The following is an 8,507-nucleotide window of genomic DNA, read 5'->3' as shown; positions in this document are numbered from 1 at the left end:
CGGTTACATTTCAACGAAGCTGCGATCACATTTTGATCTTTGCACATGCGCAGTCTGGTGATATTTGCCGATTTGCGATTTTGCAATTTAGTCATCCATTATGGATAAGGCCCTAAACCTGTTTTCTTGATAAAGGCGTGTAATTAGTGCTACACACATTTATAAAGATGTGATCGTGTTCCTAAAGAAACCAAGGTCTTTGGTGCTTTGGAGAGAAGCAATAGCAACACCCCTTGTGCCTATCCCTCTGCTCACAATGAAGCCCCACTCCTTTCCCATCTCATGTTACGAATTCCTGGACATACTGTACTTCCCCAATTACCTCTGGCAAGCTGCTGTAATTAGTGTGTGACGACTTTTTCAGCAAGGGGCCGCCTCCCTCCCGACCTTATGCCTTTGTTTTGATCAGCCAGCCCTCCTCCTTGTGTGACGTGCAGGGGCCAGCTCTTCCCAGGCTCTATAGTAAAAGTAACCTGCACAGGCTGCTGCTGCTGTTTTGTAAAGTCGGGGAAGCGAAACCGAGAAGAGTCAGGGCTCAGAGGATAACATCGCTGCTTTGCAGAAACAAGGCAAGTATCTGAGTATTCTCCTTTAGGTGACACTGAAAACGTACACACTGCTCTGTAACATGATGTTCTAGTTCTCACATTGTACTTTGTCTTATCTGTTGCATTAGTAGTACAGCGCTGCTCGTGCCTTGTTACATTATATATCTATTACAGCCACAGCACTCCTTATGCCTTGTTACATTCTAAATACAAAACACTCTTTATAAACAGTCCTCCATGGATCCTTCACCCATTTGAAAGGATAAAGGTGACTTGTATGTAACAAACTGTCATGGTACATGTGATTATTTACTGGCTCCAGAGATGATATAAGTGACTTATTATCTGAAGTGTTGGAAGTCCGAACATTTGGCATCTGTCCCTCCACCCCTCCTCCCCTCGTACTGCGTTCTATCTGAGGAGTCCTACGGTCGTATATCAGTGATGGGTGGTGGTTTCTATCTAAGGATAACTTAATTATTTAGTCTGTGGTTCTCACCTCGGCTTTGTTATTCCGGGCCTCTAAAACAGGGTAATCTTACCAATCCTATCTGTGAGTTGCTGATTGTTTGGTATATTGCTTTAAGGTAGTGCACAGCTGTGTATGTGAGATTATTAAAGTGATGATATAAGTCCGGTACATTGATCTCTGGGTCATTAGTTCCTATAGACAGCAGAATGTCTGTGTAGTAAAACTCTTACATACAGCAATGTAGATGATAAATTTGGTAAATGAACTGTGCAATTTAACTTTCTTCACCCACCCTGTAAATGTGCAGCATGATATACAGCAAGAGGTGTGTCTGCCATCATGTAAATAGGGTGAGCACACTGCTCTGAGCATTTGGGAGTAAACATGGCTTCTCTGCCCTGACTAGGAACCACTACCATCCCCCAGCCTTTTATACTAATGAAAACAGCATGCAATGCGCTGACCACCCTTCTGCTTCCTCTAGAAGCATTGATTATGGGCCTGATTCAGAGTTGTATGGTAATGCAGTGTCAGCTGCATCTCTGTACGCAGCTTCTGCGCGGAAATATGCAAATGTCACAGACGCCGGAATTTGTATGTATGCACCCACATGCGGCATCCCAAATCCTAGCAACTGTGAACAAATCTGAGTAAGTCTATGGTCGTGCATCATAGGCGCCGGAAGTGAGATGCTGGAGCCTGTGTTATTGTGTACGGGTTCACAGGCGCAGGCTGAAACACACCCCAAAAACTGTTCTGGCATGCCTGTGTTTTTGCTTGCACTCCACATTACCTAAAACGCCTTCCAGCTGTCAATCCTCACTGCGAGCGACATTGGTAAGGTACCTTGGTGCATGCACAGTGCATCTTAAGGGCCCTACACATTTAACGATCCGCCACCGAGCTGCCCGACGACGGCGGTGGGGCAGTGACTGGGGTAGTGAAGTTTCTTCACTCCCCCGTCACCCGGCTCCATAGAAGTGCAGGCCAATATGGACGAGATCGTCCATATTGGCCTGCATGCACAGCCGACGGGGCACCAGCGATGAACGAGCGCGGGGCCGCGCATCGTTCATCGCTGGTGCCTCCACACTCAAAGATATGAACGAGATCGTTCATATCTTTGACTGATATCGCCCAGTGTGTAGGGCCTATTAGACACATGGGCTGTTTACTCAACTCCGGAAATATCTTTGCGTACATCATGAATCAGAGGTCACCACATGAGGTTCCCTGAGTGAGAGCTCTAAAGCTAGGTACACACCTGATCAATGGTGCAATGTGATCTAATGAGATATCCCAATGTCGTACACGCTACATGATCCGTCATCCGATAATGCAATATATTGTTACATGCTTTATGGAACAACACTATCATTTGTGGGATCTTTCCATCTGATGTGCTTCACAATGTGTGTAAACCATAGGTTGAGTGTACACACTGGGGGGTGCTTCAGATCCCATAGTTATTGATAGGATATACACGGAGTATCAAATAACTTGTCCTTGTGCATGCGCAGGACCCATACTACACGTGTGCGAATGGGTCTTGCGACGCAGCAAGTAACCCTGCATCAGACAGTGATCGGGGGTGACAATGGCCTCTGTAAAAACAATCTCCGGCCTCTGTGACGAGCGGATGAGTCCAGTGATCCGATACTGCATCATAGGACCCAGGTCGGATCACTACTGCAGCAGGAGGTGTCTGCACGTAATAGATACCTCCTGATACATCACCATACAGCGCTATCACTGCCACTTCCAAGGACAGAGCAGTAATAGCAACTCCAACCACATCTGAATCACGCCCACTATATGATGGGCATGCGTATTGGTCAACAGTACCAAGATTGCACAATAGATCGTACAGTGTGTATTTCCCTTTAGGAAAGACCCAGAGGTGTTCTCAGAATAGTTTCCCTAGTATCAGAGCACATGCAGTATACTCTATTTTAGCTTGGATACCATAGAATATAAACTTTTGTTATAAATGTAGATAAAGTATAATAAAAACAAACTACACCGAAATATACTTCTTAGTAGATTGAATCTACTGAAGTATACATATTTGAATATTTATGTATATAGCACCAGCATGTACTTGGTATTAACAGATGGATACATGGGACGAGAGGCCCATAACACCTGCGTTATGCTTGCAAGGTGCCTAGTATAGAATCCTGCAGCCAGTAGCGCAGCTGCAGAGCCACCAGAGCATCCAAAGACAATATGGGCACTCACCCTGCAGTCTGTAGAGCTGCGTTCCAGACACTGCCTAGAACCAGTCCCCCTCTGAAGACTGCCATGCTTGCGAGCTTTCAATATATAAGGCACATTTACAGTCTATTGTGATAAATGTTGTACAGTTTTGCATTGACGCTAACTGTAAAGGTGTATTTTCTTTTCTTTTATGCTATCATTATTTGCGTCTTTTGGGTAAATGTTTATTGGTAGCAACCCTGCAAAGCTTCTTTATCATACTCATTTGGTTTGAAGGACGATGTCCATGATTATTATTTTTTTCTGGTGAGCTGAACAGTTGTACAGTATGAATAGTTTGTAAGTGATTTTTTTTTTTTGCGGGACAGGCAGCAATACCAAAGTACTGTTAATTACTTTTGTGATTGTATCCTGATCCAGAGTATATCCAAGGCTTTCAAAGCTCATATACACCATAGTAGTGTTGCAACCACATTGCAATATAGATCTGTAGTCTATTACCACATATATATTCTGTAGTCTGTGTGTGTGTGTGTGTGTGTGTGTGTGTGTGTGTGTGTATAATAGATTTATTATTCCTCCAAACAAGGACGGCACTCCAGGGACACTACATCAGTTTAATTCAATGTAGTCTAGGTCAATGTTTTCGGGGCTCACACCCCTTCATCAGGACACGACCAACAAATGATATATTATATTATATATTGGTCTAGCCTCCATACTCATTGGAAAACATGTGTGACTGTCAGCCGTAATCTCGACTGTGAAGCAGCGAGTCCGCTTACCACACTTCAGGCCCTGTGGTGAGTCAGACCTGGAAATGACCCTGATTGTGACCATGTGCAGCAGACCCATCGCACCAACTTGCCCTCAGGATATCTGCTCTGTGTGAAAAGGGTAACTGCCATTTTACAGGCTATGCAAAAGAAGAAAAAAAAAGTGCTGATTAGTTGGTAAGTTATCTCTCCAAGCTTTGATAAACCTCCCCCTATGTCACTGTTTTGCATACTATTTGCTCATAAACTCAGAGGCTATATTGACACTTTCCCTGACCATTTGTTTGTGAACCATGTAAACTGAATTTGGGAATGACTGATAAACCAGATTATCCACAGCGTAATTACTGCAAAATACAGGGCCGTATCCACGGCCCGATTTAGAAAGAGGTGTGCTGGGGGGGGGGGGGGGGCGGGGGCGGCGGCGGCGCGCATTTCACCCAGCGGGTGAAATGAGCGACCTGCTAGATTGAGCCTGCATGCAGGCTCAATCTAGCACCAGCGATAGTGATGCACGGGGCTGCGCATCGCTATCGCTGTGGGGTTACACACGGAGAGATCACTGCTTAAAATCTAAGCATTCTAGTCAGTTTGCTTAGATTTTAAGCTGCGATCGCTCCGTGAGTACCCCCCTTACTTGTCTCTCTGTAGGCAAACTAAGGCACAGATATACGGTGCCTTGCTAAAGTATTCACCCCCCTTTGCCTTTTACCTATTTTGTTACATTACCTGTAATTTAATGTTTTGTTTTAATCTGAATTTTATGTGAAGGATCTGCGCAAAATAGTCTATTCTCTACTTTTCCCCATCCGACTCTCCACCTCTCTACAAAACTTCAAACGGGCTCTCAAGGCCCACTTCTTCACCAAACTGCCTTCCCAACCCTCTTGTCTATCTATGCTCACTGTCTACCCCTTCTGTGTCACCCCGGTCTGTCAGCCCCTCACCTTTTAGATTGTAAGCTTGCAAGAGCAGGGACTTCTTTCTTCATGTGCCTTTCCTTTTCTTACTTACACTACCTTGTACTCCATACTCTCTTTGATGGCACCTAACCCCTGGGTTTTCTGTACCTGTCCTATATTGTCTTGAACTGTAAGTGCTGTTTTCTTGTTTGCTTATTTGATTATGTACTGTGTAATGGGTGCTGCGGATCCTTTGTGGCGCCATATAAATAAAGGATAATAATAATAATACTCTAAGTTGGTTAAGTGAAATGAGAAAAATAACTATAAAAAATAATTTTTAGAACTAAAAATCTGAAAATTTGGCATGTGCATATGTATTCAGCCCCTTTGCTATGAAGCCCCTCAAAAGTTCTGGTGCAACCAATTTCCTTCAGAAGCCACATAATTAGTGAAATGAAGTCCACCTGTGTGCAATCTAAGTGTCACATGATCTGTCAGTATAAACACACCTTTTCTGAAAGGCCCCAGAGGCTGCAACACCACTAAGCAAGAGGCATCACACCATGAAGACCAAGGAGCTCTCCAAACAAGTCAGGGACAAAGTCGTTGAGAAGTACAAGTCAGGGTTGGATTATAAAAAAATATATCCAAATCTTTGATGATCCCTCAGAGCACCATCAAATCCATCATCTTCAAATGGAAAGAACATGGTAACACAACAAACCTGCCAAGAGGGGGCTGGCCACCAAAACTCAGACCGGGCAAGGAGGTCATTAGTCAGAGAGGCAGCACAGAGACCAAAGGTAACCCTGAAGGAGCTGCAGAGTTCCACAGCAGAGACTGGTGTATCTGCGTATGTAACAACAATAAGCCGTACACTCCATAGAGCTGGGCTTTATGGAAGAGTGGCCAGAAAAAGCCATTACTTATACCCCTTTTCCACTAGCTCAAAAAAACAAGGGTAAATGCACAGGGGCGCGCATTTACCCGTGTTTTTTGCTAGTGGAAACGGCTCCCTCTGCAAAAACCCGGATCAAGTGATCCGGGAATCCTACCCGGGTAGCTTACCGGGTTGAACACGAGTTCAACCCCGGTAAGCTGTGCAGTGTAAACGGAAGCCGTGTCGATGCGACACGGCTCCTGTTCACAGTGTATGAAAGGGCGGCACTGGGAGATCATGTGATCTCCCAGCGCCGCCCCTGCCACATCACTAGCAGTGTTCACCAACCCGGCAATATGCCGGGTTGGTGAGTGCAGTGGGAAAGGGGGCTGTGATGCGGGTCGCAGCCGAGTAGCACCCGTGTCAGGCTCCCGGCTGCGACATGCATCACTAGTGGAAAAGGAGTATTAGTGTTAAAAATAAGAAGGTACATTTTGAGTTTGCCAAAAGGCATATGGAGGAAGGTGCTCTGGTCAGTTGAGACTAAAATTTAACTTTTCGGCCACCAAAGAAAACGCTATGTCTGGCACAAACCCAGCACATCCCATTACCTTCCAGCAGGACAATGACCCGAAGCATACTGCTAAAGCAACACTCGAGTGGTTTAAGGGGAAACATTTACATGTGTTGGAATGGCCTAGTCAAAGCCCAGATCTCAATCCAATTGAGAATCTGTGGTCAGGCTTGAAGATTGCTGTTCACAAACGGAAACCATCCAACATGAAAGAGCTGGAGCCGTTTTGCCTTGAGGAATGGGAAAAAATCCGAGTGGCAAGCTCATAGAGACTTATCCAAAGCGACTTGCAGCTGTAATTTCCGCAAAAGGTGTCTCTACAAACTACTGACTTTAGGGGGATGAATAGTTATGCACGCTGAAGTTTTCTGTTATTTTGTCCTATTTGTTGTTTGCTTCACTATAAAAAATAAATACATTAAAAAAACATCTTCAAAGTTGTAGGCATGTTCTGTGAAGTGATGCAAACCTTCAAACAATCTATTTTAATTCCATCTTGTGAGGCAACAAAACATGAAAAATGCAAAGGGGGGTCAATACTTTAGCAAGCTATTGTGGATATCTGGTCTGGGGCAACCTGCATCATAATTAAAATGCCTAAACCACAAACAAGGCTATTTAACTATCAGCAGATAATACTGTAAGATTTCAAGGTCCACAATGTTTGTTTCTTTAATTCACATAATAAGATAAGTCTATTTAAAGGACCTTACCTTAAACAGATTAACTATAAAGAAAAGAGATAAACTTTGACTTTTGTTCAACAAAAGCTTAGGTCTATTAACCATATATTATAAAGCAGAATTTGATCATGTCTAAAACATGGGTTTGCAGGGTCCGTGTCACAAAACATAGTACAGTATTGATATGAAAATGGCAGATACCAGTTCTATATTTGTACTGACTGTTGGAAAGGTAACAGTTGCAGACCTAGCATGTGGTGTGATTGGGAGATTGCATGCATTTGCTCTAGGTCTGCCTCTCCTGAACATGACTACACATATATTAATGATATCCTACAGAGGTCAGATCTGAAAGATTATAATAGCTCATTGTAAAATGTGATGTTTTTCTTTTTATGCAGTTGGTTTACGTAGTGACCAGAGTAGTAAAAATAATTCTGATTCTGATGTACTTTCTACCAGGGGCGGATTGGCACACCGGGAATCCGGGACGGATTGCCAGTGTTCTGGTCCCCGTTGCCCCCTTAGCTGCCGTTTATGGCCCTCTCCCCTTGCTGGCTGCTGTGCTCCGATCGAGCAGCGTTAATGGACAGCTGCTGCGCATGTGCAGAAGCTTACTGAAGCAAAATAAAGATGGCCGATGGGGGTTCTGCTGCGCATGCCCAGCCGCCCATAATCCTTCGCGGAGCCCATCAGTGGTGAAGGGTCCGCCTTCAGGTCTCCCTCCAGCGCCGTCATTTAAAACAAGGCAGCAACGGCAAAGAAGAGGAGCCTGCATCTCCTGACTGGCAGGGCCAACTCTATGGGCAGGCGAGCCACGTCCTGCCCCCGACCAATGTGGGCGTCTAGCAAGCCAGCCACTGTCTGTACTGTATACAGTAGGTCCGGGACACGCTTCATGTTTGTGAGTAGCCTGTCTGTCTCACCTGCTGTCTGGATGTATGTGACTCGGGCTAGCCACTGCCTGGGCCAGGTATTGCCCCTGGTCAGGGACCCTGTGCATGGGTGCTGCTTTAGGTGGTCATGGTGTCGGTGGAGGGGCTTCTGGCTGCATTGCGTGGATGGGTACCACATCCTACCTGGGCTGGCACCATGCTCTACCCTGTCTGTGTTATGCACTGGGGGCCCAGCCTGGACCTTGGCCCTAGAATGGGTGACAGTCAGTGATCAGGGCCAGGAGGAGGAGAGAATGTGGTGGTGTTCCTCTCTCTGTCTATGGTAGAGGCTCCATGTAACCCCCTTATTGGTGGCTGTATTACATGGGGAGGGGTGCAGTGCATCTGCTCTCTCCTCACATCTTACACGCAGCAGCTGAGCATTATTACTGGGATTAGACGTGCAGCCTTTATCCTACTGCTGCTGGCATCCTGTCTGTGCCCTGTAGCTTTCTGTGCTGAGTGCTCCCATTTCCTCTGTCCTTAGACATGTAAGGGTTAATGCAGTCAGCTG

The 8,507-nt window shown here is 45.4% G+C and overlaps 1 protein-coding gene across 2 annotated transcripts in view; it reads left to right on the top strand.

Moving 5' to 3' along the window:
- Window positions 1-323: 323 nt before the first annotated feature.
- Window positions 324-8,507, top strand: part of LOC134909271 (phospholipid scramblase 2-like) — a 128,497-nt gene continuing 120,313 nt past the window's right edge. Inside the window, exon 1 of one of the 2 annotated variants that reach the window (XM_063915970.1) lies at window positions 324-569. The gene's annotated coding sequence lies outside the window, so the exon portion shown is untranslated. Of the gene's footprint in view, window positions 570-4,110; window positions 4,194-8,507 lie in introns of those variants that run through there. The other variant, XM_063915971.1, reaches the window with a different exon arrangement.

This window comes from Pseudophryne corroboree, chromosome 4 (genome assembly GCF_028390025.1).
Source record: "Pseudophryne corroboree isolate aPseCor3 chromosome 4, aPseCor3.hap2, whole genome shotgun sequence".
Lineage (NCBI taxonomy): Eukaryota > Metazoa > Chordata > Amphibia > Anura > Myobatrachidae > Pseudophryne > Pseudophryne corroboree.
Note: the sequence above shows the minus strand (reverse complement) of the source record. Positions and strands in the feature narration are given on the sequence as shown.